The sequence below is a fragment of the Amblyomma maculatum genome, chromosome 8 (genome assembly GCF_055883805.1).
Source record: "Amblyomma maculatum isolate TAMU_Amacu chromosome 8, ASM5588380v1, whole genome shotgun sequence".
In the NCBI taxonomy this organism is placed as follows: domain Eukaryota; kingdom Metazoa; phylum Arthropoda; class Arachnida; order Ixodida; family Ixodidae; genus Amblyomma; species Amblyomma maculatum.
In genome coordinates, this window is record NC_139351.1 from 107,256,512 (window position 1) to 107,280,914 (window position 24,403).

The 24,403-nt window shown below is 50.3% G+C and overlaps 1 protein-coding gene across 3 annotated transcripts in view; it reads left to right on the forward strand.

The window, feature by feature from the left end:
• LOC146182138 (uncharacterized) overlaps nt 1-24,403 on the forward strand; it is a 184,537-nt gene that overhangs the window by 72,988 nt on the left and 87,146 nt on the right. For all 3 annotated transcript variants that reach the window (XM_084577145.1, XM_084577148.1, XM_084577146.1), the window contains one exon: nt 21,500-21,577. The gene's annotated coding sequence lies outside the window, so the exon portion shown is untranslated. The remainder of the gene's footprint in view (nt 1-21,499; nt 21,578-24,403) is intronic.

Below are 24,403 nucleotides of genomic sequence, written 5' to 3' on the forward strand. Positions count from 1 at the left end.
AGTGGTTGCCACCCTGACGTCGTCTTCCGGCATTTTTCTCCTCGTAGTTCATTTCTGGGTGATTTCTTCGTTGTGTGTATTCACTATGATAAGCGCCTTTGCCTCTTTCAATCAGGGATGATTGGCTGCTGACGGTGCCGATGGGCAGGGGTTGGGGTGGTGTTTTGCTGGGCAAGTTCCCAAAAGCTCACGATGCTTGTTTCTTCGTATATGAACCCTTTTTGCTTTGCTTGCTAATGGAAGGTCTGGCTGAAAGTTTGTTAGATTGGCGATATAACGCGGATGCCTTGAGTTGCATTGATAGTGCTTATTAGTTCAACATCAAATCCGCAAGGGAGCGCGAAATCTGTCACCTCGGCCGATAACTCAGGGATATGAATCCAAATCGCCCATTGGATCGCGCTTTTTGGTTTCTCGAAGCATAAGCAACGTTATGCCTTGAGCTGCACGACAGCGCGTAGTTAAACATCAAATTCGCGAGCGAGCGCGAAATCGACCGATAAAAACTCCGAGATATATGAATCCAAATAGCTTTTTGGCTTCGCGGAGAATGAAAACAAAAAAAAAAAAACGCTATCGTAATCGCCAATATGCCATCAGTCCCCATTGCACTGCAAGCGCTCCGGCGACAGTGGGAATTTTTTACTCCTCTCTTAATGACGGACGCCGTAGCCGCACTTTTTTTTTTTTAATCAGTAATTTAGTTCACTTCTACAACACGCACGAATACCTCCTGGAATTAACTTTTGCAAACAAACAAGGCCTGCGCACCGGCATGAGCAGCGCAAAGTGTTTCACAACTATCGGTTGGGGAAATGTGTAACAACAAATATAGAAAGAGGTTTGATAATGTATAGTTTATTTTACAGTGCGCGCACTGAGAACTATAATTAACTATATCAGTGAACAGAGCAGTGTGTGCTACTCTGAAAGCGTGCGTGACTTGCGGGTCCTGCTATCCTGACAGGAAATATCCCCCCCCCCTCCCCCCTTCTTTTTCCACACAAAATTAGCCGCTTCTATCTAAACTATGCCGTATTTCTTAGCGTTTGTCTATCTCATTATAGCTTTGTTGTCTCCGTAGTCTTGAGGACATCAATTCAGATATATTCGTGTTTATAGGGCCTTGTACCGGGACGCTTATTTTTGCTCGTTATTTTCGCCCCCTTTGGGATACAGGCTCGCAAGCACATACACACACAAAAGTTCTGTAAACTCATAAGGACTGGTTTAGTTACGCATTTATAGCTCACTTCTGATTTGGCCTCGCATGGCAGTCTTTTTGAGAGCCGTTCTAACATCCATTACACTGTCTGTTTGCCATCTCGACTTCCCGCACGTTGTTTGGCTAGGTAAGGCAATGTTGACCCACTGTCTTCTATTCCAATAGGCAATCTGCAGCAGCGCTCCGAATCCGCTAGTGTGCGAAAAATCCGTCGCGGTGTAGTGGGGACTCGGTATCTTAACCCAAATCGCCTTTCGCTGACTGCGGTTTGCCGGTTGCTTAGCGTCTTTGGAGACGTAGTGGCTCGCCTCGCGAATCGCGGAACAATAGCCTGCGGGGAAAGGCGTTACATCGTGCCGACGTTAGCGATCGAATCTTCCTATTTGCAGCCGTTCGTCGATTTTTTTCGCGTGCACGCTTGTATTGATTCTCGCGCAATAGGACCGTTGAGGGAAGAGCAATTGCCGGCGCGAAGCGTTGCGATGGGGTCGCTGTTAATTTCTCCGCTCAGATAACACCACATTATAAGCCCCGAAGCTGAGAGATGGGTTAGATTACCCTGCCCATGGTACTGTATGATCGGATATGCAGAGCTGTACAAACGTGCCTGCATGCCTGCTTTCGTTTCTCGCTTGGCTGTAGAAAGTCGGGGAGCGAGTGCACCGACGTAGTTAGAGCTTTGGGAGGCGGCGACTGCACAAACGCACAGAGACAGCGTATGTTTCACGAGACGTTTGTGTAACTGCGGTTGCAGTTTCGACATTATGCGACGAATTTCGCCCTCATTTTTGGCTTAAGTATTGGTCGTGGTAATTGTTGGCTTTCCGTGGTCATCGTTACTTTTAACAATGCGCTAATAGCAAACTCTGTTCCGGTCCATCGCTACGTGGGCAGGGATGGAATTTTGAACATGCTAAGTACCTAGAACGAAATGTCAAGTCCCCTAGCGGTTTATAGCAACGTAAGAAGCGGCACAGCCAGTGGCTGTTTATAAACAGAAAGAGTGAGAGATTCCGTTTGGTTTAGTCTGGTTTGGTTCACGTCTCAAAGCGACTCAGGCTATGTAAGACACCGTAGTGGAGGACTCCGGATATTTCGACCACCTGTGGTTTAACGTGCGCCAACATTGTACAGCATACGGCCATCTTTTCGCTTGTATCGAAAAGCGGCTGGTTGTGGTTGTGATTCGATTCAGGCTTCTTGGGGCCCAGCAGGAAAGTGCCCGAACCACTGCACCACCACAGCGGGCCGCGGAGAAGGGGGGGGGGGGGGGGGGGGTCGTTTTGAACTAGGCGAGCAGGCAAGATCGTCGATTGCCAGTGCTTCTGCGTTGCCGAAACGGGCGTGGCAACACCTTGCTCATCATGATGTAAAAAATGGCGCGAAGAAGACAAGGACAGAAAGGGCGACGCGGATGAACGTTCACCAACTACTCGCCCAGATTTTTGCGTTACCCTGATCATCGCCCCTTCCTTTCACCCTCCTCTCTCTCCTGTTCGCGTTCTTCCTTTCTTTCACCGATATCCCCTTGTGCCTTCATATTTTCCTTCTTGCTTTGTGCGGTCTTTATCCCTCCCTCCCCCCCTCCCCCCCCCCCACCTTTTTTTTTTTTTTTTTCATTGCTTCATTGCCTCTTCTTACCTCCTTTGCTGTTTCGCAGTTCATTATTAGTTTCGATTTCTCTTTCTTGTATTCCCTTCTTTTCATCATTCTTTTGTCGCTTTCCCCGTCGAACTTTCCTGTTTCCTTTTTTTTTCTTTCCTTTTCAGTGCATCCCGAACTCCAGCTTCACCGTGAGCAACAATGGCCGCCATAATGTTGATAGCGTTGCTGGAATATTTTGACTTGGAACTGCAACATAACGCTCAAACGCACAGCGCCGCTGTTAAAATTTTCCTTCAAGAGCAAGCCGCAAAAAGAAAAAAAAAAAATACGCGTTCGGATTAAATGTCTGGCAGACTAAAATATTTGCGCAGCTTTTTATTATTTTTAAGGAGCCCTGCTCCCGATTAGGTTCACTTTTCCGGATCCTCCCACCTTTCCCCCTTAGTGACTTGCAAGTATAGAGTGCTCCCGGTTTTATTAGCAAACGGTTTCGACAAAGTGGATTAGCGTTCGTTCGAGCGCATTACATTACGCCGATGAGTTATGTTAAGAGCATTTCTGTTCGGTTGTGATTTAATGAGATTGTGCGAATACTTCGAGTGCCGTCTCACGTCCCTCGTGACGCGCTTAATATAAGCGCGCGTTAATTGCGTTGTTCGGTCGTCGTTGAGTCTTTCTCCTGCTTTTTTCAACGTTGCTTATCTTTCGCGTTTAGCCTGCGTCTAAAATCCATTGCTTATTCTTATCTTAGATAAAGAGATTGAAATAAGAGAAAAAAAAGCTAATTTAGGGCGGTAATTCTTCAGGCTAGGGAAAGGGGATGATTAGGGATTCTTTAGCATTAGCCGACATTACCTTGTTTTCTTTCGGCTCTGCTGGCTTCTTTTTTTCTTTTTTTTTCTTTTTCGTACTAGCGAGCCGGTGATTAATCTTTATTTGAGCACCTGCCGATTATGGACACCGCTCTGTGCGCAAAATGCGGGTGTGTACTTTTGCTCACTTAGCGTTTTGTTTGGTTTTAAGCTCGGAACGTTTTTCCTGCGTAAGCGGCACCCTGTAGTGGCCAAGGGTGCCGCCTGCTTTGATAGTGCGCCACTATATTCAGAAACTTTATTCTCCTCTCTAATGCAGCTGCTGGAGACGTACTTTGGCAGGTCCGCATTCGTCGGCCATTTTGATGGCGACAGGGAGGGCCTCATTAAAGCCGGTTATCTTCTCCCCGTAGCCTTGTCTTTTAGATCTCTGACGCATATTTAAGCGCATTTAGGTGTCAGGCGGGCAGAGTGTGGTGTTGGCAGTATGCGTCATATACAGAAGCTCTATACGCACTTTCATCACTGGATTTCGGCGTCGTTGCTCGTTTTCTCTTGATCATCACACCATCCTTTCCAGCTGCAGCCGCCTTGCATTATTGTAGTGGATTTTTTTTTTTTTGCGCTGTCTGCTAAAGCTTAATTAAGCCATACTTCACTGGCTCCTTTGTTACTTCTACTATTGCTTTCTTTGTTCCCAGCTACACCATTTTTTTTAATTTATCTCGCTGTTCATATGTGAAGTGTACATTCTTTCTGAATATCACGGGTGTTAAACTTCCATTTGATTTCTGAATTCTTCCTCCCCCTCCTCATTGCCTCTTCTGCGCAGAGGACTGTTCGGTCGCCGTTACACTCTCTTTTTATCTGACTAATTCTAATTATTCCCGAAGCTCCAAGCCCACTCAGGCTTACTATTTCACTCGCGAGAGCATCTTTTCGCCCTAGCTGTTTTACGATTAGAGAGGAGGAGGAGAGGAGAGGAGGCCCTGTCCAAATACGCGGACGTGAATCGTCGCGGACCGTACGTGGTATGTGAGGAGAGTCGCGGTTACCGTGCATCGATTGCGACGGGGTAAGGAACGAAATGTTCGTTTTGCTGATTGTCTGCAACGAGATTAATTATTCGGAGGTACTGCACTCTCTTCCCGCTGGCGGAAACGAGATTATTTGCTGCGACATTCTGCGTTCCGACATTTCATGAACTTTTTTTTTTTCTGTTAAATTTTACGCCTTTGCGAGGCTCTTCGGTTTGTGTCGAGACTTAGTGAAAGTTGAAAAATTAATTCCGTTTTCTGTCTCCCTGCCGTCTTGTAATAGTGCGCTCGCGAACTGCAGAAAAGAATCTAGCGTGGCGTAATCACAGGGTTTTAGTGGTTGCCGCGCGTTCCAGTCGTGCCTGGCACAGTAGTCGAGTGTTGTGGCATGCATGCATTTCTTCTTTCTTTGCCTGTTCTGTATGCTGTCTCGCTCGACGCCTTCTAGCGTCCACTATGCTCGTACGAGCGCTTTGGACGTCCAGCGGACGTCCTTTGTATGCTTCATATATTTCGGATAATTTAACTAAAATGAAACTGGAAGAAAACTGTGTGCAGGAAGTGTGTCTTACCGTGGCTATAACCATGCGCTGCCTTGTTTCTTCTGTCTTTGCAGCTTTGCGTCCAGTTTGAAGGTTGTATACGATGTGAGACGAGTGGGGGGACGGGGAAGGGGTCAAATCCGGCCTAGCGGTGTGCCTCGCGTGGTCACCTACCTGGCTGGCTACGCTAAAATGGCCGCGGCTCCTCTCGTGGCGTAGCCGCTTTCGTTCTTCGTCCGTCATTCATTCACAAACTGAAACACGGAAATCACTTAATGAACTCCGCTTTGGTAGCGCACGTGGCACCCCCTTTCCTCTTTGTATCCTTACAGCGCGCGACCTTTATATGTGTCGCGAAAGGCGCGTGCGACAGCTACAGTATATAGGCCTGTAATCTTGTTTATCCGAAGCGCTATTTTCGGAAGAAACGCGAGGCGGCCGATCTCGTTTCTCTTCGTTAAGCGTCGATGAAACCAGCAAAATACGCAAGTTCTAGTTGGCGGATCAGTCTGATACGCCGAAACGCAGTAGGCTGCTTGTTTTCTTCACCTGTTCGGTATATATTTCGGTTTGGTGTCGCTTGTAGTGCGCCTTGCGCCGGACTTGCGACTGAGGTGCGCAAGTTAGTCTTCTCTTTGCCAAGCTCCATCTGCTAAGAAGCTGATTCCCCCCCCCCGTCATTTTTTTCTTCTACTGCTGCTTCTTTCGTTACATGTTAAACAGAGAAGTAAAATATGGCGCCTTATTAGCATGTCTCGGTGATTGCGTATTCGCTTCGCTTAATTGATCCAGCCAGTTCACGTGCGCAGTGCTGTATCCGATAGAAATTCGCATTACCCCAAAACAAGCTCCCTGCAGAGAATTAAGCGCCTGTACAAAAGTTAACAGGAGCGGAATAGCGGCATCTAGAGTCTGCGTTGTTCAAGTGGTGCACATTTATGCAATTTCAAGAAAGCAACTTCCTTTCTTTCTACTCCTTATGGCAATAAGTAAGTGTCGTACTACTACTACTACTACTACTACTACTACTACTACTACTACTACTACTACTACTACTACTACTACTACTACTACTTTGTAAAGGATCGCTGCGCGGTGCACCTTGCTCGTTCCTGGATGAATGTAAAATTTTGTAATGTGTGCCATGTGTGCGCCTTCACGTGCGGCTTCGTGTTCTACGTTGTACTCTGCCTCAGCTTCGGTCTCATGTTGGGCCTTCAAGTCCGGCTTCAAGTCCGGCGTCAGCTTCAGAAGCTAAACGAATTTTACGCATGCACAAGAAGAAAAAAAAAGTGGGAGGGGGCGGGGGCGGGGGCGGGGTTGGTTCAGAATATAGCGGTTAAATAGGGAAGCTCGCTGTACCATACCCCACATCTTGTACAGCCGGGCGCAGGCAGCCTTCGTTCGTGCACCGAGGCATACCCACATTTCAGAAACCCGATCCTTTGTTTGCGCGATATCGTGCGTGTTCGGGAGCGCGATTATTTCAGCCGAGCCCTGCTCGCCGTCTGTTCTGCCGTTGCGTCGCGCACTCGGATATTTATTATATAAGCGACCGGCTTCGCCGAATCAAATACGGGTCGAGTCTGTGCGTGCCTTCGCATGCTCGGAACCTCGCGAGTTTTCTTATATATATATATAGCTTTCTTTTTCTTCTTTTTCGCGCCGTTTATTTGCTCTAGCCCGTGCGAGGCGCTCTATTCTTGGAAGTGTGCAGGGCGTTCTTGGCTGACCGATCTTTGGAGCGGCGTAGCGCTGCATTTCGTCTGTGACTCAGAAACGGATGGCCTCTCTCACCACATTCCTCTCGTCACGATTTATGATCTTCGCATTGAAAACACGCGTGCCATAATTGAAAGCCGAGTGCCCGCTCTTAGCTCTTAGGGTGCTACGTGCGCACCAAGTCCCCCCCGAGCCTGCAACACTTCGATATGAGGAGGCCCTCTCGACGCACTGGCGCCAGACGGCGGTCGCGCGCGCTCGTGTGTTCACTCTAAGGACGGACGGCTTTGTACACGGCAAATGTGAGAATTTGCTTTATAGTACACGCGCTGCGGTAGTTCAGTGGTTTTGACATTCGCCGCCTGATCCCAAGGTAAGGGGCTCGAATCCTGTCCATGACGGCCGCTTTTAGATGACAGAGAAACACAGGAAAACCCGTGCGATTTTGCGATGTCAGCGCACGTCAAATAGACCCATGTAACCTAAATTAATCCGGAGACGTGCTCTACGGCTCTACGCGTCGTCTCTTGTAGCTCAAGCGTAGCTTCGGTACGCTAAGCTTCACGGGACAGCGCCCGATTCTCTCCATATTTTGTCACTCGAAGTGTTCGCTGGTGACGGGTGGCTCCTCAGTGCGGGGAGTGAACATGCAAAAGACTCTTATTTCGGTCGCCTAGGTTACTATTGCTAGGCTTCGTTTGAGCTTTCACCGTTCTGACAATTGAGGCCACCGTATACTGGCGTGCAGTGGACGCTAGCTATGATGGTGAATTGACTGATCCAAACCAAGGCGCATATCAATACGTCCCATGTATTTGTCTTGCATCTCTACATTTTAACATTATACTCTACACACGAATAAGCCCTAAGGGAATAAAGAGGGAGTGACATCTCCTCTAGTGCACTCGCTTGTAGGGGCACGGTAATATGTCCAATCCCTCAGGTTGATTTTCACAACTTTGCGGAATGGTATATTTTGGCAACAGAAGCATATTCCCTTCTCAAATATTATTTATTTCAGTATTTAGCAATAAATGGATGTCTATAACCACTGCGCCAGAAGTTTTGAGGTTAGCAATTAGGACACAGAAACATAATTTAAGATAGTAGTTATTTCATAAATTAGCAATCAAAGGATGGTTGGTTGGTTTCTGGGGTTTAACGTTCCAAAGCGACTCAGGCTATGAGAGACGCAGCAATGAAAGAAGGTATTTAACCACTGCATCAGAGGTTTTGGCGTTGACACAGAAACATCATTTAAAATCTTCGTAATTGCTGCAAATTCGCATATTCGCATGTGAGAGTTGGCTTCCATGTGTCTAGTTATGAAAATCTTTGGGGTCGGGCAGCAGCTCCGGATTTTAATAGGGAGTTTGCCACAGTACAAGTTACTCCCTGATTTGTTTTTTCTTTACTCCCTTATATGCTTATTTATGTTTACAGCGTAGTATTATTAGCGGCTGCTGAAACTTCCTGAGCGTCAGATAGACCCGTCGACTACTAGTAATGGCTGTCGTTCACCGAATATGCTAGTCAACTTCATTCGGCTTGCAGCACCCAGTGTAAGCGTTCGCGAGGACGCGACTTATCCTTAGAATCGGGCATGGTCGGGATAATAGCCGCGCCTGAACCGAACTTTCTGAGCAGAGTTCGACTGTAAGTCTGCGCAACGCATACTAAGCGCTCACCGTTAGCTCTTCCTTCCCCGGGAGCTGATGGTACGATCACTCCGTTGCTGGGAGGAGAAGCGAAGAGGGGCGCTTATTTCGTTTCGCTTTGAGACTGCTACTTTCTCCTGTCCGCCTTCGGCTGTGTGGGGGCCGAATCATGGCATCTTCACGGTCACGATCGGCGGTGCGTTTGCTCACTTTGCCTCACTTTGAAGAGAGTATGGAAAGCCGGGGGGGGGGGGGGGGGGGGGGGTGAGTGAGGAGGACGCACCGCACAAGGTGAAGCTCTCCGAGGTTGCTTCTTTCTGCTATCGCGTAGATATAGATGGAGGAGCGAAAATGAAGAGGAGAGCAGCGTGCATCTAACGGGGAAAAGGAGAGCAGCGTTATACCTATGGCAGAGTGGAAAGTGGAGAACGAGGGAGAGGGTGAGAGCTGAGGCCATGGCTGGTTTGGCGGGAATGAGAGAACATCCGTGACATTCGTCATGTCAGGCGCTTCATCGCTCTCCACGGCCGGAGGGAGCACGGCGGGAGAGGAGCGATGTTGCATCCCTCTCTTCGTCTCTCGCCAACCCCCCACTTCAGCTTAAATTGTTTTTTTTTTTTTTTTTCTCATTATCATCTAGCATCCCCAGCGCCTGCATGGGCAGGAGGCCCTTGCAACTTTAGAGCGGATTACCGTCGTTGGCCTTGCTTCGTTGGTAGCGTCGCTTGGGAGCAGTCTCTTTGCTGTTGTTGTGGATTTTTGAGGCTTGCGCAGCGGGAGGAGGGATCGAGCGGGCTCTGAACGTGAGTCAAGGCTAGGACGGACGGATGCGGGGCCGGTGCGAGTGGTGTATGGGACTGTTTCAATGCAGGTATGTTTAAAAACGTCGACAAAAAGCAGCTTTCAATCTCCGCCTCCTGGGATGAGTAGTTTGGCGATCTTATTCGCCTACACAAAGCAAAATGGAATTGTATAAAAATTAACTCTTAAGGGCGATGATAGATTGTGTGCAGTGTCGGTGATCGGGATGCTCCATGACTGTAGCTCATCTTGCGTGACAGCACTGCATTGTGGAACAAGGGTACTGCAGGTTCAGTTTTGCGCCAACAGAAGGTTTGCGCACCGCAACTGAGGTTGTGACGCACTGCAGCGTATTATTCAATGACAGTTTTAGTTGAACGCATCACGCGCATGCGCGTAGCGCAGTGTCGCCATGTAGGAATAGGAATTCAAGGCTCCGGTTTTGGTAGTAATAATAAGTGATGAATGCATTAAACGCCCCCCCCCCCCCCCCCCCCCTTTTTTTTTGTTCTCTCAGGAATGAAAAAAACTAAACAAACTAAATGCTGATTGAAAGTTCAACTTTCTCGGCTGGTGCCGTTGCTGTGACGATAACCTTACCTAGTTGGGAATAACAAGAAAATCGTTCATTTATCTTAAAAGCAGGGACTGATTGTCACCTATACCAATACGTACGGGTAAGGATGCAGGAAAACTAAAATGTAACCAAATGTAACCGTCTAGGGCGAGCTCTGGTGCTCTGATCACACACACCAGCGCCAGTGGTGTGTGTGGTATGTAAAGGCCGCAAAGCAAAACGCAATACTTGCGCTTACATTCTCGGTAGTCGCACTACCGCCATTGCTAGCTCCCTGTTCACGCTTAGCCATCGAGTGCTCGCAACCGAACTTGTTTTAAGGCGAGAACCTTTATTGGCTCACGGGCAAAATCTCGCGTGCGCGAGATCTGTTCGCGAGATTGCGCGAGATGTGTGCGCTTTGCCTTTCCTGTAAACAACCTATAGAACGCCGGTAAACTTTAATGCGTTCAACGGAACGCTGGTTGTGTTCGACAAGGGGCGCGCGGTGTACCGTGTGTGTAGCAGGCTTTCGCATTTCTATACTGCAGATTTTGCAGTGCTCTCAGAACTTTTTCTGCCACGTTTGGCCCAGATATCTAAGACAGGACGCAAGATGACCTGTTGGAAATGCGTGCGCGATCCTCCAGAAGAAAAAGAGCAGATGCAAGGGGCGGTGCTCCATCACCAGTCGTAAATAAATTTGTTGGAAGAGGTTCCCGAAACTGTAAAGCATCTATCGTTTTGCGGGTACTCTTCGGGTCGCTGCTCTGTGCTTGGATATATCTGCTTGCTTATATATGAGCATATATAGGTACCGTCTTTGCCAAAAGTAACCAGTCAGCATGTTTGCTTCTCACTTGTATTATAAAGCCAATAAGAATTCCCAGAGGATCCCCACTCATTAAGGCGTATGGAGGAGTGTTCGCCTTTACTTTGCATTATAGATTTAAAATTTCAGATCAGGTATCAATTTAGTGCCATAAGGCCGAGAAGCAGACCCTGCAGCCTGGTTACTTTTGGCAAAGACGGTACCTACCTGTGCCTGTTGAGTGTTTGTATGGTCTGGGTTGGTGTGTTCGGGTATTCATGCTTGGACGTCCGTGCTTGGGTACTCTTACAGGTTCAGACGTCGTAGTGAATCGTGCATGTTTGTAGGTTGTAAAAATTGACTGATTCCACAAATACCCTTCGTTTCCTGGTAACGACAGGAAAACAAATCAGTTCGCTTTTTCGCAGCTTAACCGGGGTTCTATTCCTGTAGATTGGATTCGCGGTTCCACTGCATGCCGCAACTTCGGCGTGGCGTCCATGACAAATTTGCACACCCCCCGCTTCTATTCTGGGGCTTCGCGGTAGCTGATCGCGTTTCATATCGATTGTATTCTGTGTCCCTGGAGCGCACAGGAAGAGGAAATAGATTACGATTGCCGACTTCGGTGTTCATGGCACGGAACCCCGAAACACACGAGCTGGAGACGGGAGTGCTAGTCAGCGGCTTTAGCGGTGTGCTCCCAATACAAGGGTCGCGCGTTCGAATCCTGCGGGCGCTGAGGTGTGCACTGCCGCGCTACCTTGAACAGGAAGACGACTGTGAACCGCTGCTCCAGTGCTCGCCAACTAATTTCACTCGATCAGTGTTAATGGGGAGTATTTGGATGTCGTGGCGTTTTTGTCTTTAACGCACTATGGCCTTCAGAGTGTGACGTAAGAGCTTGTTGTACATACGAAAGAATCCAACATTACTTGTATACGAGCAAAGCACAGCAGAATATCGTTATTTTCAATATGTTTGTCATAGAAGGAAATTACTTCAGTGATGATATTAGACAAGAGGTGAATCACTTGTTACTGGTGGAAGCTGAACCACTTGCGACATTTTTGAGCGGCATAAGGTTGGCATGGGTTCTTTAATTTTTTTTTTTTTTTTCTGGTTGGTACGCTGTCGGCTGACTCAGTATTCGATCTCGGGAACCTCGGGCATAAAACAAAACAAACAAAAAAAACAACAACTCGGAACTACGTGACCTGTGGTGCTGCAAAAAAAAGGGGGGGGGGGCGAGGGGGGAGGGGGGGGGGGGGTTGGCTGGCAATGCAAAAAACTCCTCTTTATCCTAGCCTCGCGGCTGCGATAGGGAATTTAGGTTTCCGAGTCTGTACCTTTTCCGAGAACGCCTCACCGCACGCAGGAGACTGGCGCTGCATACCTTGTGGGTTTTTGCGTCTTATCCCTATCGGCCCTTCGAAAACAGGACGCCCTAAACGTACGTTAGTCTCCCTGCATACACGTCGCCTGTCAAGTCGCTCCAGTCGGCCGGCGCCTTGCGAATTCCCCAATCTGCATGTCGGCTGAGTCCGATATGCAAGCAGCCGCCGCCGCTCAAGCTGTGCGCACGCATGCGTGAACCGTGGCGAACAGTGGGCACAGGCTGTGTCGGGTGCAGATGAACAAGCATACGGGAGAAGCAGCGAGGTGGCGGCGCCGGCGGTGTTATCGCCCCGCGGCGCCGGACAAAAAGCCCCGCACAAAGGTGCGTGGAGGAGGAACGGGGGAGATGAGCGGCCCCGGGGAGACGTCGCGCCGTTGGTCGCCTTTGTGGCTGTGCCACGGGAAGTCTGGGTAGTGGGCACGCAAGCTTGCGGCGCTTGGCAACAAAAAGGGTTTCTTCTGCTCCTCGCTTTCTGCGTATACAGGACAGCCCTGTTCCGCTACAAAAAGAGTTGCAGTAGTGAACATACATATACACGCACACGGTCCTGGCTCTGAGGCCGGTGATCCTTGTATCGTAACTGCCGCCGGGAATACCATCAGATTTTCTAACGCTTTGGAGCGGGTCCAGCGTTGAAAATAATAATTGGTTCACAGGAAGGGAAAGGCGCTGTATCGGTCACACTTGCTTTCGTGGACACCTGAACCGCGCCGTAAAGGAAGGGAGGAAGGTGGGAGTGAAAGTGGAAAGAGAGAAAGGGGAGCCGTAGTGGAGGGCTACGGAGTAATTTCGACCACCTGGGGATCTTTAACGTGCGCTGACATCGCACAGCACACGGACGCCACTTCGTTTCGCCACCATCGAAACGCAGCCGCCGCGGTCGGGAGCGAATCTCCAGCATTGCCCTGGGCATGGAATAAAGCGCTCGGAAATACTGCTTGTAAACTCAGCCAAGCGGAGTGGGAGGCAGAGCTGGCCCACAGGGGTCTCTCTGAGCAGCGCAGCCTGCTCACCAGGGCCCGGGAGGCAGCCCAAGCCAATGGTATCCTGGACTGAGGAAACCACCCACGCTATTCCGTTAAACAATTAAAGTTTACTCTCTCTCTCTCTGGGAGTGAAGCGCTAACCGCATGTGGCGACAATTCGCGGCGATACGCGGCGCGACGTGGCCTGAGGAAAGCCAAAGCACAGCTGTTGGTCGCATGGGTTTGAATAAAATTTCGCCCGGAAGCAGCTCACGAGGCAGCCAATCGCAGAAGGGTTCAGGGGTGCGTAACTTTCGCATATGATAGCATCGATATGGATTAGTGAAATCTTGGCAGGATAATAAAGGAACAGAGATGCTATTGCGGCTAGATGTAATTGAAAGGGGCGGGAAAGAGTAACTTTTTGCAAGTCTCTGCATCGCAAAGTTTAGTTTGGCAGCACTGCGCGGTGGCTCTGAGAAATTCGGTGCATTGTCGGAAAAAAAATTTCATCTAGGCTTTTATAACTTCTTGCGGTTTAGCCTCAAAAAGGGGTACTAGCATAATTATACTTCCCTTGACTGAATGACGAGGTGGCGTGTCGCTCGTGCAGGTGCACCAGCGGCACCGGTAGTCCGGGAAACGTGTTATGTTCAACCGCTGATAAGGAAGAATATCGCCGAGATTTGGGCAAGCAGTTACTCTGGGGTAGCTTGTGTTCTTGTTAATTTTGTTACCTTCGCCTCGTTTGATATTTATTTTCTCGTTGCAGCAGTCCTCACTTCCCCTTTATTCGTCATACATTATCATACATATTCATCGTACACCCGCCGTGCCCTATCCCCCACCTCCCTTTCTTCTATCGCTGCTTCGATTTGCGTCTCCGCCGGTGACCGTGCGTGGGTGGCTGCCACCACGCGCTTTCATCGATTAGGAATGATTTGCGTGCCAAGCGGCCGTATTTCCTCGCTTCCGTTTATAGGCACGCGGGTGAGGCCATTTTCTGCTCTTTGTGTCCCCGCTCGTGTGGCTCCCAAGAAACAAAACGGCTCGCCCGCCTTCCTTCCCTCGACGATTTGTGCTGCCGCACTTTTCTATTTTTCTTTTTGGCCTGACTTGCGGTATATTTTACTGGTGCTTACCGCTTTTACTGGGGAAATTACAGCTAAAGCGACTGACTCTCTTCTAAACTAGCCTAACCTTACCCAGTGCATGGAGTTCCGGTGTAGCTGACAAGGGGACTATAACAAGAGGACATAGTAAGACTTTCGCTTAAAATGCAATCGATATCGGAGTTCGCCAGTACTTTAATTCTGTCAGAAGTGAGCTTCCTTTGGTTTGGTACTTGACCTTTATTCTTTTTGTTTGCCTCCTATGCACTTTGTACAGCGGGACCATAAGGGCTGTGAACCACTCTCCATTCCGTGGCTCACAGATCTTGCGACATCCTCTGGTGTCTTTGCCATGCCGGAGGGCCGCGGATTGGAACATGCTTCAAGAGATAAATGTGGGTACAGCTTCGTCTGTCTGGACAGCGGCGTTCGCTGAAAGTCGCGCAGTAGGGCACTGTAACCGAAGCTGGAGTGGTATACATCACTTTTGCCCCCGACACTACATCAGGTCAATCGTTTCAACCTCTTGTTCTCTTTACGCACACGTCGTGGCACATCGTATAGCGATTATCCTTCGCGTTGTTCCGCTTACGGCGCCATTTTTGCTGAACTCCCTGAAACGCGCTTTTCCTGCAGCGCCCACATGCTCTTCCGCGAAGCCCACTTCGCCGTTTTTTTTTTTTTTTTTTTTTTTTTGCTTTTGCTGCCCCGTTTACTGATCGGGCGTGTCTACGCGTTTCGTCGGCTTTGAAGCGGCTGACAATTCCACGAGGATTGCGGCGCAACACGAGCAGAATACGTACTATAAAGTCGTGTTCGCAGTAGTGGTCGCTTCTGTCTGGCTCAGATATATTATAGAACGAAATGTTGGATATAACGAAGCCGTCGCATATAACGAATTACTGCATAAGTGGAGTCGACGAGGCGTATTTCCTACGCATAAGTCAACTTGATCGCCCCCGATTTTTCGCAGCTACAAGTCCTTAAATATAGCTCGAAGCAGACGCATGGCGCATATGGTGATTGACCTTTTTTTTTTTTTATATTTATACAAGGCACCGCAGCACTGTTGGTCTATTGAGAAGAACGGTTTAATTTCGCCCCCGACTACTTTCACCCGTGGTTTGCTGTTGAGCGCATTGAGTGCTGCGGGTGCTCGAGTGCACGTTTTGCGTCGACGTGCGCACTCTCACGCCGCTGCTTTCGTAGTGTTGAACACAGCTTTCCACGTGTTTCTCTCGGTGTGTCACAAATTTCATGGCGGCAGTAGCGCGTTCTCTTTTGTAGCTCTCGGGCTTCGGCCGCCATAAATCGAGTCCTTTGTCTGCACCGCAAGCACTGGCCGCAGCCGGCTAGGCGATAGGAACCTCCGCCTGAAAAATAAAAGTGCGAGTGACCGAAGTGACATTCCTTTGGGCTCGGTTTCTCGTGCGCAAAACCCGGGGTATTCAGTTTCAAGAAAGGGGGCTTGGCAGGCAGCGTTGTCCGAGTGTCCTTCGCCCGTGCGGGCATACATATGTGGGGCAGTGTCCCCCATCTGTTTCCGCCGTTGCAGGGGTCAAACTGACTGGCTATTTACGATGCTGTGGAGATTGCTTGGGGAGGGCAGGAGGGTGCCTTTCCGTTCGGTGCGTGCGTGTCAAAGGGGGTGCGTTTTAGGAGCGGTCGCGAACAATCTACAGCCACAAACACCCTTCCTTGTTCCCTCCTCTCTTCCGCTCTACCCCCAGCGCCGCCAGTCTTGGCTCCCTGAAAGCTCCACGGACCCCTGGCGCCACGGGGAACTCCTTGTTCGGCGGGAAGCGGTGGAAGGGGGTTCGGAGAGGACGTCTTGCGGTCAGTCGAATAGGAAATCCCGGATACTGCGACCTTGCTATTTTTCTTTTTTTTTAAATTTTAAATACATGCATGCGGGTTTGCCGATAGACGCACCGCGGGGAGGCGGTGTGGGGAGACCGGCCGACGGTGGAGAGACACCTGTCGATCGTTCTGTGCAGCAGCGCTCAAGGCTACGGCTTCACGTGGCTTGTCGCGAGATGGCGGCCGTACGTCCATTCAACACGCGCATTTGCTTTCTCTTGCTGGACTTCAGCACGTGCTTCACTGGGAGAAATTGTTTCTGGCTCCGAAGCGAAACATGAACCTTGAGCATTCGGAGGTTGAGCATGCTCGTGGCTTGCATGTGCGTTGCACTGAACTACTCACGAAAGTACGGCGGACCGCTTTGTGGGGAAGCGTCCTTTTCGGGGTGCTGGGAGCGTGCGTGCAGCTGTGAGGAAAAGTGATGGTCAGTCGCCTTGGGGGGCCTTCCTTCTTTCAGTCGGTAAGAGCGATGAGGCTGCCTTTCCCCGGTGCCTAGTCATCCTGGTTTGCTGGAGAACGGGAGATGCCGATACCGATGGTGGGGAAAGTGCACTTTCCAAAAAGGATACCTTAGGGCTCTTGGGGTTGTGTGGGGGGACCTTGAAAATGATGCGGATTCTTGTCGTTTCTTTTTCCTTTTGTTGTTTTCTCAGTTCGCGTGGTGTTCCGGGCCTTCTGTTTTGGATGTTTTTCTTCTACCTGCCGCCGACAGCGAGGCGTTATTCAGCATAGCGTTTTCTTTGTGAATGCATCTTCGCCGATGGCGCTTTCAGGTGGACCGCTTCTTTGGTGCCCCAGGCCTCGCACTACGCGTCGTGCGGAGCTTGATGCACGGGTGTGAGGAGGGCTGGGTGAAAAGTGTGCGTGTGTGTGACGGAAGGAGGGGGGGTCGCGTCGCCAATGCCTCTGGCGCGCGCACGCGCAGTCAACAAAGGCGTAAAGTGTGATGGGGAGGTCGGACGGTGAAATCGGTTCTGGCTCGTTTCGTGCCGATTGTCGTCTTAAAAGAACTTGGGGGAGGGGCCTGAGCGCTTAGGCTTAGGCGCCAGGGGTTTTGGGCTCACTTTCGGCCTGCGTGCTCTATCTGCACCGTGGCGCCACTGATAACCGGGCTTGCTTCTCTTGCAAACTTTGTCTTCAATACTACGGGCAGTTCGGAGCGTGATACCGTTAGAATCCTTTAATCATACCACTTACGGAATACGCGAAGCGGTGTCATTCACAGCTATTCGGTGTCAGGCGAAGTTTAATATTTGTTGCGGCATATATGTACCAGTAAAGCTTGAGATTTCGCTCACTCATGGGCGGTTGAAGAAAAAGAAAAGCAGTGGGCGCGACGCGGTCATTGCTCGCCAACCTCGCTTAAAAATAGCGCCACTCCAAGTACGGCAAAGATCACGTCGCAGTCTCGTCCGAAGCCCAGTGTGAAACGCCTTTGCCATAGTCTCGCCTGCACGCATGAGTTGTTCTCATTGAACGAAATATTCATATCGAGGGAAAGAAAAGCAACTCGTAGGGAGATTGGTTCCTCGCTGGTCTGCCTGTAGTGGCTTGCGGCTGTCGGCTGCGGAATTCTGTGCAATGCCTCGCGAAGCCGGACGTGTGTCGATTGTCGTCTTTTCTTCGACGGGCATCGAGACGGTACGCACGCACGTCGCCGGCTGCAATGCCCCCAGCGCACCGCGTACGGCTTCCCTTGCATTGCTGAGAATTCAGCGTTGCCGCTCCGCCTTGCGAATGTGCGCCGGTGCGTCCACAATGCCGCCACGACACCGCCAGCGGGCACGACGTGCGGTCGGCGTGTCGGCGATTCTTTCTTTCTTTTATTTATTTCTTCTGGGTGGCGTCTTTGCCGGCTTTTGAGCTGTGGGCTTAGGGAGCATCCAGGCGTGCACCTTTTTCCTCGCGTTTTGTTCGCTGGCGCCGTACGTAGGGGTTCCTGGCTGAGGTTGCCATCATGTTTGACAGCAGGGTGTCTTATGGGGAGAGGAGCGATATTTCTTTTTTCGCGTATGTGTTTTGTGATGTGCGCGTCCATAGTCATAACCTGGGCAACTCTTTATGTGCACTTTGCTACTCTTTCCCCAAGTGAGTGGCTGCTTTGCAGTCTGTCCATGGCAGCCGCTTTCTCTGCAGGCAGCTGCATTTACTGCGCTGTGCTGATCTCGTTGTCTGTCGCCTTGTCTGAAGTCTGCCGCGGCGCCCCCGCTCTCCCTCGAGACCGGCCGTGTCACTGTGAGGGTGGTTTGAACCTTTACCGCGGTGGGGCGCCACTGCTTGCGTTTTGAGCGCATTCACCGTTCATCCGTATTCACACGACTGCTGCTTGTTGTCCGGGGATGTGTATTTCACGCACGTTGGCGCGCAGCTGCGTTTCAGCTGTGTCGGGCGCTTTGCGGGAAACCGACCAGAATTTGGGTACGTGCGTCGGAGGAGCCGAGCATCGCGCTCGGTGAAATTGGTTTCAGGCTAATGAGCTTAGCGCGCCGTGTCGGCCATTGTGGTGGGATTTATTGCCCGAGCGGAGGCGGCCATGGCCTAATTATGCATTCTCCCAGTGACCAAAAGGGTCCGGTCTCAAAGCGGCAAAGGAGGGCTGCATGGGATCGCCTGTCGCCTCTATAGTGCCGCATTTAACGATCACTCGCGCCGAGCCGCTCTATGTAATCTACCATTATTTAACTTATTGTTTATCCTATACGGCAGCTAACATGCGGCGTGTATTGTATTGTCGATAACACATCCACTCTCCTGGCGCGCCGTTTTTTCTTTTTTTTTTTCTTCCCCGCATTCTGTTCCACGGCCGAATTGGAGATAGTTACGTTACGCCGAAGTTCTCGCGTCTAATTTTGTTGTTTTTCGCACGCCTGCTCTACCTCTCACATCTGTGCGTTGTTCAACCCCAGATGCATTCTCTACTCCCCTGAAGAGGCTTGCGGAAAAGCTTGGCTTTCTTACGGCCTTTGTTCTCTTTTTGTTGACCCCGTGTCGTTTGCTCTCCCAAGCAGATTAGGACTGAAACATTGCAGAATGCGCAGGGTAAAATGGCAGGCGCGGTGCGCCCTACGGGTACCGTCATGGAGCCGAATCAAGGAAGATTAAACGTGAACGAGGTCGGTAGGAAAAGCTGATTCCAAATTCCACCCCCACCTCCAAACATCGCTCTCGGCGTGTGTACCTGTGAGCGAATCCGCGCAGGCTGTTGGAGGTACCTCACCGTCTTGCGGGGTCAAAATTGGCTTTTTTTTTTCTTTTTTTTTTCGCCGCCGCCTTCCAGCACACCGCCCACACATTCTGCACGCCCATGTCTTCCTCAGGGACTGAGGGCCGATGTTTCGGAAAGCGCAGGGTTGGGTTCTCCTCGTCGAGTGCAGGGTCAGATTGAAAGGAAATGTGCGCGTGCCAGTGAAGTTTTGGGAGAGGGTAGAGCTGAGCCCCTGCGAAGTGGCCGTGCCGTTAAGCAACGTCCCGAAACAAAAGGAATTGGCCTTCTTTTCTCTTTGTCGGAAATGGAGAGAGGGAGGGGAAGCCGAAATCCCGCGATGAAGCAACCCAAGATGGCCTGTAAGGATATGGAAGCGGAATCCGCTGGAAGAATGTGTAAGAGAGGTCAGGTGGGAGGGCAGGCTATCCGCGATGAGGTGCGCATTCGTTTTTTTTTTTTTTTTTCCGTTTTGTTCACTATTTTTATTGCTCGGCTCGATGGCGGTCCGTTTGTTTCCTAGGCGCCCCGATTTCCTCATCCTCTCCTCTCGTTTGGTCGCCCGGCACGAGAGCGGCTTAATGGATAGCGGATGATTCCACCGATGAAGAGGCGGTCAAGGGGAGGGGATTGAAGGTTGGGAGAGGAGGCTGGAAGGAACAGCTACATTGCCCTATCTCGAGGCCGCCCACCAAACTCAGGGCTCTTCCTCAGCGCAAGCATATTCTCTCCTGGGGTACCGTCTCCCTCCCGCCCGCCGTTATTTCCTTTTTTCTTTTATGCTGCAGCTTTTGCTTATTTGTAAACGCTGCTCGCTTTTCCTTCGTATCACCCCCCCCCCCCCCCCCCCCCCCATTTCTCCCCTTTTCTGCTTAGCTTAGTGCTTTGTCCACACCTATCCATTGCCCTCTCTGTTTGTGTGTCTTTCCAAAGTCATTTTATAAATTCCCAAATTGCCCGTCGTTTGCGCCGCAACTGGATTTATGCGGTCCTCATTCTGCCTTTTGTCCTCGGCACGCCGGGCCCCCCTCTTCTTTCGAAGCTTTCGGTCTATTTCCGTGTTCCTTTTCTTTTTGCGGTGGGGTTCTGAATCAGCCGCAGCCCGGTGGTCGCCCTCGAGTTCACGGCGGGTCACGTTCGCGAAAGGCGGTGGCCAAGGGTCACTCAGCCCCTTGAAAAGGGCGCCCCAGCACGTAATATACCTTTGTGGACGTGCTTGTCTTCGAGCCCGCTGTTCGAATTACTCGCATCCTTTTTTTTTTTCTTTGTTCCTTGCTCGATATACGCAGAGCTCTGCATTGGCTCGACTGAGTGCTTTATTGTTATTACGCCCAGAACGACAGTTCCGTCTCTCCAGGGCGCCGCAGCCGGTTACGGTTGGCGGAAGAAGTGTAGGCGCGCCCAAGAGGACCGCGGTTCTTTTTTCCACTTGCGCGCAGACCCCGCCCCCGAAGCCGACTGGCTGTGCGGTTACAGTAAACATCGATTAAAGTTTAGGGTCTGCTGTCAAGAGAATGGCGTTAATGTGACTGCTAGAGACTTGGCACGTGGCATGCTTACTGCTGGCCAGTGCCTTCCGTCAGCGTATTGTTGTGTAATTTGGAAGCGTTTTATCGTTGCTAACGGCGTCTCTTAGTGCTTCTCTGCATCGGCGGTATCATTTGCGAGCTTTCAGTACAACATGTGCCATTAGGTTTACCGTGTTATGGCTCTCTTGAGGTACCAGGGCCTATGACGCTGTGTCCCCCTCTCCGGGTATGGCCACAAGCACTGTAAGCTCGAACGAAAAGGGAAGTTAAATAGATTGGCTTGTAATTTGGAATTTTGAGCGCTTGATACTTAGCGTCTTTTAGGGATATTCTTAGCTGTTAGATGCACATGCAATTAATAGCTCATTCGTATTGCAAGGTTTTCTCAGCTTTACTGTCTCTGAATCTGCAAGTGCACTAATTATCTATCCGTCAGCATCTTCGTTCTTTTCCCATTCTAGCTGTTATCTTTAGAGTTGCGTGCCTTGTATAGGAAGGGAACTAAATAGAGAGTTAGAGAGGAAAGAAAGGGGAACTAAGTTGAAACGAGGTTTGCCTAAAATGGCAAATATCAGTTTACGAGATTCTCAGTTTTGAACATTTTTCGTTTTCCCCGCTATTGCCGCCTTACCCTAAGCTCCTTGCATTATTGTCTCGCAGGTCTCTGGCTCGGCGTGCCTGGCTGTCCGAAAGCGGAACGCATCACGGCAAGATATCGTCGGCCTGGCGCTCGAAACAGTGAGTCTTCGTTGTATCACTCTGTACGTCGCCAGGGCGTGTTGAGGCTGCAAGTGCTCCTGCTTGCCTACGTGTGGCATCCCGCCAGGTGCCATGCTGGCGGGCTGCGGGCCTGAAGAGACGACGACCTCTTTCACTTCGCTCCCCTTCTCCCCTATCCTTTCGGAACACACACTCAGAAAAAAAAAAAAAAAAAAAAAAAAAAAAAAAAAAAAAGGAGGGATAGATTTCAAAGTTGATTACCGACAGAGGGGGAATGGGTGAATCAGAGAGTGCGATTATAGGCAGGAGCGAAGTGGATATTTTCGTATCCACTCTTGAGAGAAAGTGCCGCGACTTGACGAACTCCTGGAAATATATAGCTCCGATTAGTGTTGATTGCCCGAGCGCGTGGGGAGGATACGCTGCTTTGTGTCATCGTCATCTGGACCGCGTCTTCTTTTTGTCGCTGTGATGATGGTGGTAAAAACATCCATTTTGCCTCAAAAGGGGAAGCGTTGATGGACGGGCGGAGTGAGTCCCCGTTCCGCGACTATGGTGGCTGTCGCGTTCCGGCACGTCCGTTCGGGTCCGAAACCAACATGGCAGCCTCCCAATAGGAGAAAGAATGCCAGTAGATGGGTGCTTGCTCCTCTGCTGGGTTCATACAGTGTTGGGTTACGATTGCTGAGCTGCGGAAAGTGTTGGGGATATTGTATGGGGAAGAAACGGTACTGGTGTAAAATATTAGGGCATTGGAGATCCTGGAGCTGGCGCCAGACGATGACACCTTAAAAGAGCGTGGTTATAGGCCATTTGGGGGGACATGGTAATAAGGTAAGGAACAGTGCCGCAGAAAAGACAGAACAGAGGCGAAGAGACAACACAGGGCGGTATTATTCGACAATGGCATCGGCCGAATTGAGAGTTTGGCAGGGCTGTGGAAGTGTCTCTCGCTTTGTTTGTTACTGTTGGTTCCGTTCATGTCTTACGAGGCGTCGCTTAGCTTTCTGCCGATGATGGCGCCGTAGCCAAATTGAATGGTATTCTGTACATTGCGCGCCACGCATTAGCAGTCCTCCCCGCAAATGCTGCAGAGCTTGGAGAAAGCCGCATAGAACTCATCAGCCACTGTCGCCCGCATCGCCGTGTAACGCAATGAGTCCGGGTGACGCCAAGGTTACCTTTCTCTCTCCGCTGGCCAGAGTATCCCTGTTATAATCCTGCTTTAAACGTCTGCGGTAATGGTCGCTGGCCCTTGTGTGAAGGCTGCTTCAGGAGTTAGTACAGAGGTTATTTCTCGTTATTTCTCATACTGAGAAAAGTGTAAATTTTTTTTTCGTCCGTGTTTTGCAATTTGCGGCGGACATCAGGCTACGTACTGAGCTATCATGGTTCTCCAAATAACGGGGTAACAAACCATTCTTCGACGAGAAGCTGTTGTCGCTTGTTGAGCATCCGCTTTCAGATGCCACTGTCATGATAACGGTGGCAGGCATTTCGTGAGACAGACAAGAATTTCCTGCGCGAGGAAGACAAGAAAAATAAATGAAAAAAAAAAAAGGCGCCGGGGATTTTTTTTTTTTATTTGTTAACTATCCGTTCTCATGGGGCGGCAGCAACGCACGGTTTTCGGCACGCGTTGTTGGTCCTTCGCGCACAGAAATTTGCGCGCTCGCGTACCCGTAAACACGACGCCTGCCATTGTTGTTCCTCACTGGAGCGAAGAATGGAGGAAGCGGGCGCCGCGCGACGGCGTCGGCGACGCGTGTTTCTCGAGAACGAGCGCGGCCGCGTGTGCGCCTGCCCCCGCTCTCTCCGTTCACACTAAACGATTCCTCGGAAGGCCCTCTCGGCGTATGTGGCGCCGTCTCGTGACGGTCGCTCCGCACGTCGCCGGTGCAGGGGTCACGGTTTGTGGTTCGCTTTCTCTATCGTGTTTTGATTGTTTTTTGTTTTTTGTTTTTTTTTTTTGTGTGTGTGTGGCTTGCGGAAGCCAACTTCCCTGTCAGCGCGCTTCCTTACCTCTGTCGCCGTCTCCAGTAGACACCGGGGAAATTGACCGATGACGTTGCGGATATTTTTACGGTGACATCTGTCAGGGAGGGCTTTCCTTAAAGCTGAAGCGGCGGACACCGTAGACACGGTATGTCGTTATTTTATTCTCAGCGTCATCTGATAGGCTGTGCAATGAGTTAAGTTTAGGGTAATGTCCTCTATACTCCGTTTCATACATCAGGTGCAACGCAGCGAAAGCTATGCAAGTAGTCCGAAAGAAAAAAAAAAAAAAAAAAAAAGGCATATCACTACACGCTCGTTTTGTGGCCCAGTGGTTCTTGCAGAAACAGGCTCTATTCCGAGCATACACGTTTGCAATAACTTGCTTCACGTGCCTAGACATCTTCGCAGTGCGGATCTTATAGAAAAAAATGTGCACCGAAGAACCATTTTCTCAAAAAGAGATGCGCAGCGCAGAGGGCACAGCCAGCGCCATCTAGTGTCACAGCTGGCAAGGTTTGGGGGGGGGGGGGGGGGGGGGGGGGAAGCGAAAACGCGACACGAACGAAAACGACATAAAAACATAGAAATTCACCGAATCCGATCCTTTCTCCCTAAAAAAGGTGCTCTTTATGAAGTTGATGGCAAATGTAAGATGTATTAAGCTTGCAGACAAAATAACTTATTATTTGCTCTCGTCAAGAGCAGGCACTATTTTTCATCGCGGATGCGGAGAGCGCAAACACGAGCTGTAGCTTTTGCCGTGTTGCATTTGATGTATGAAACGGAGTATAGGCAGGCAGATCGTGTGACGCAGGTGGACATGCTCACTGGAGCCCTTGCTTTTGT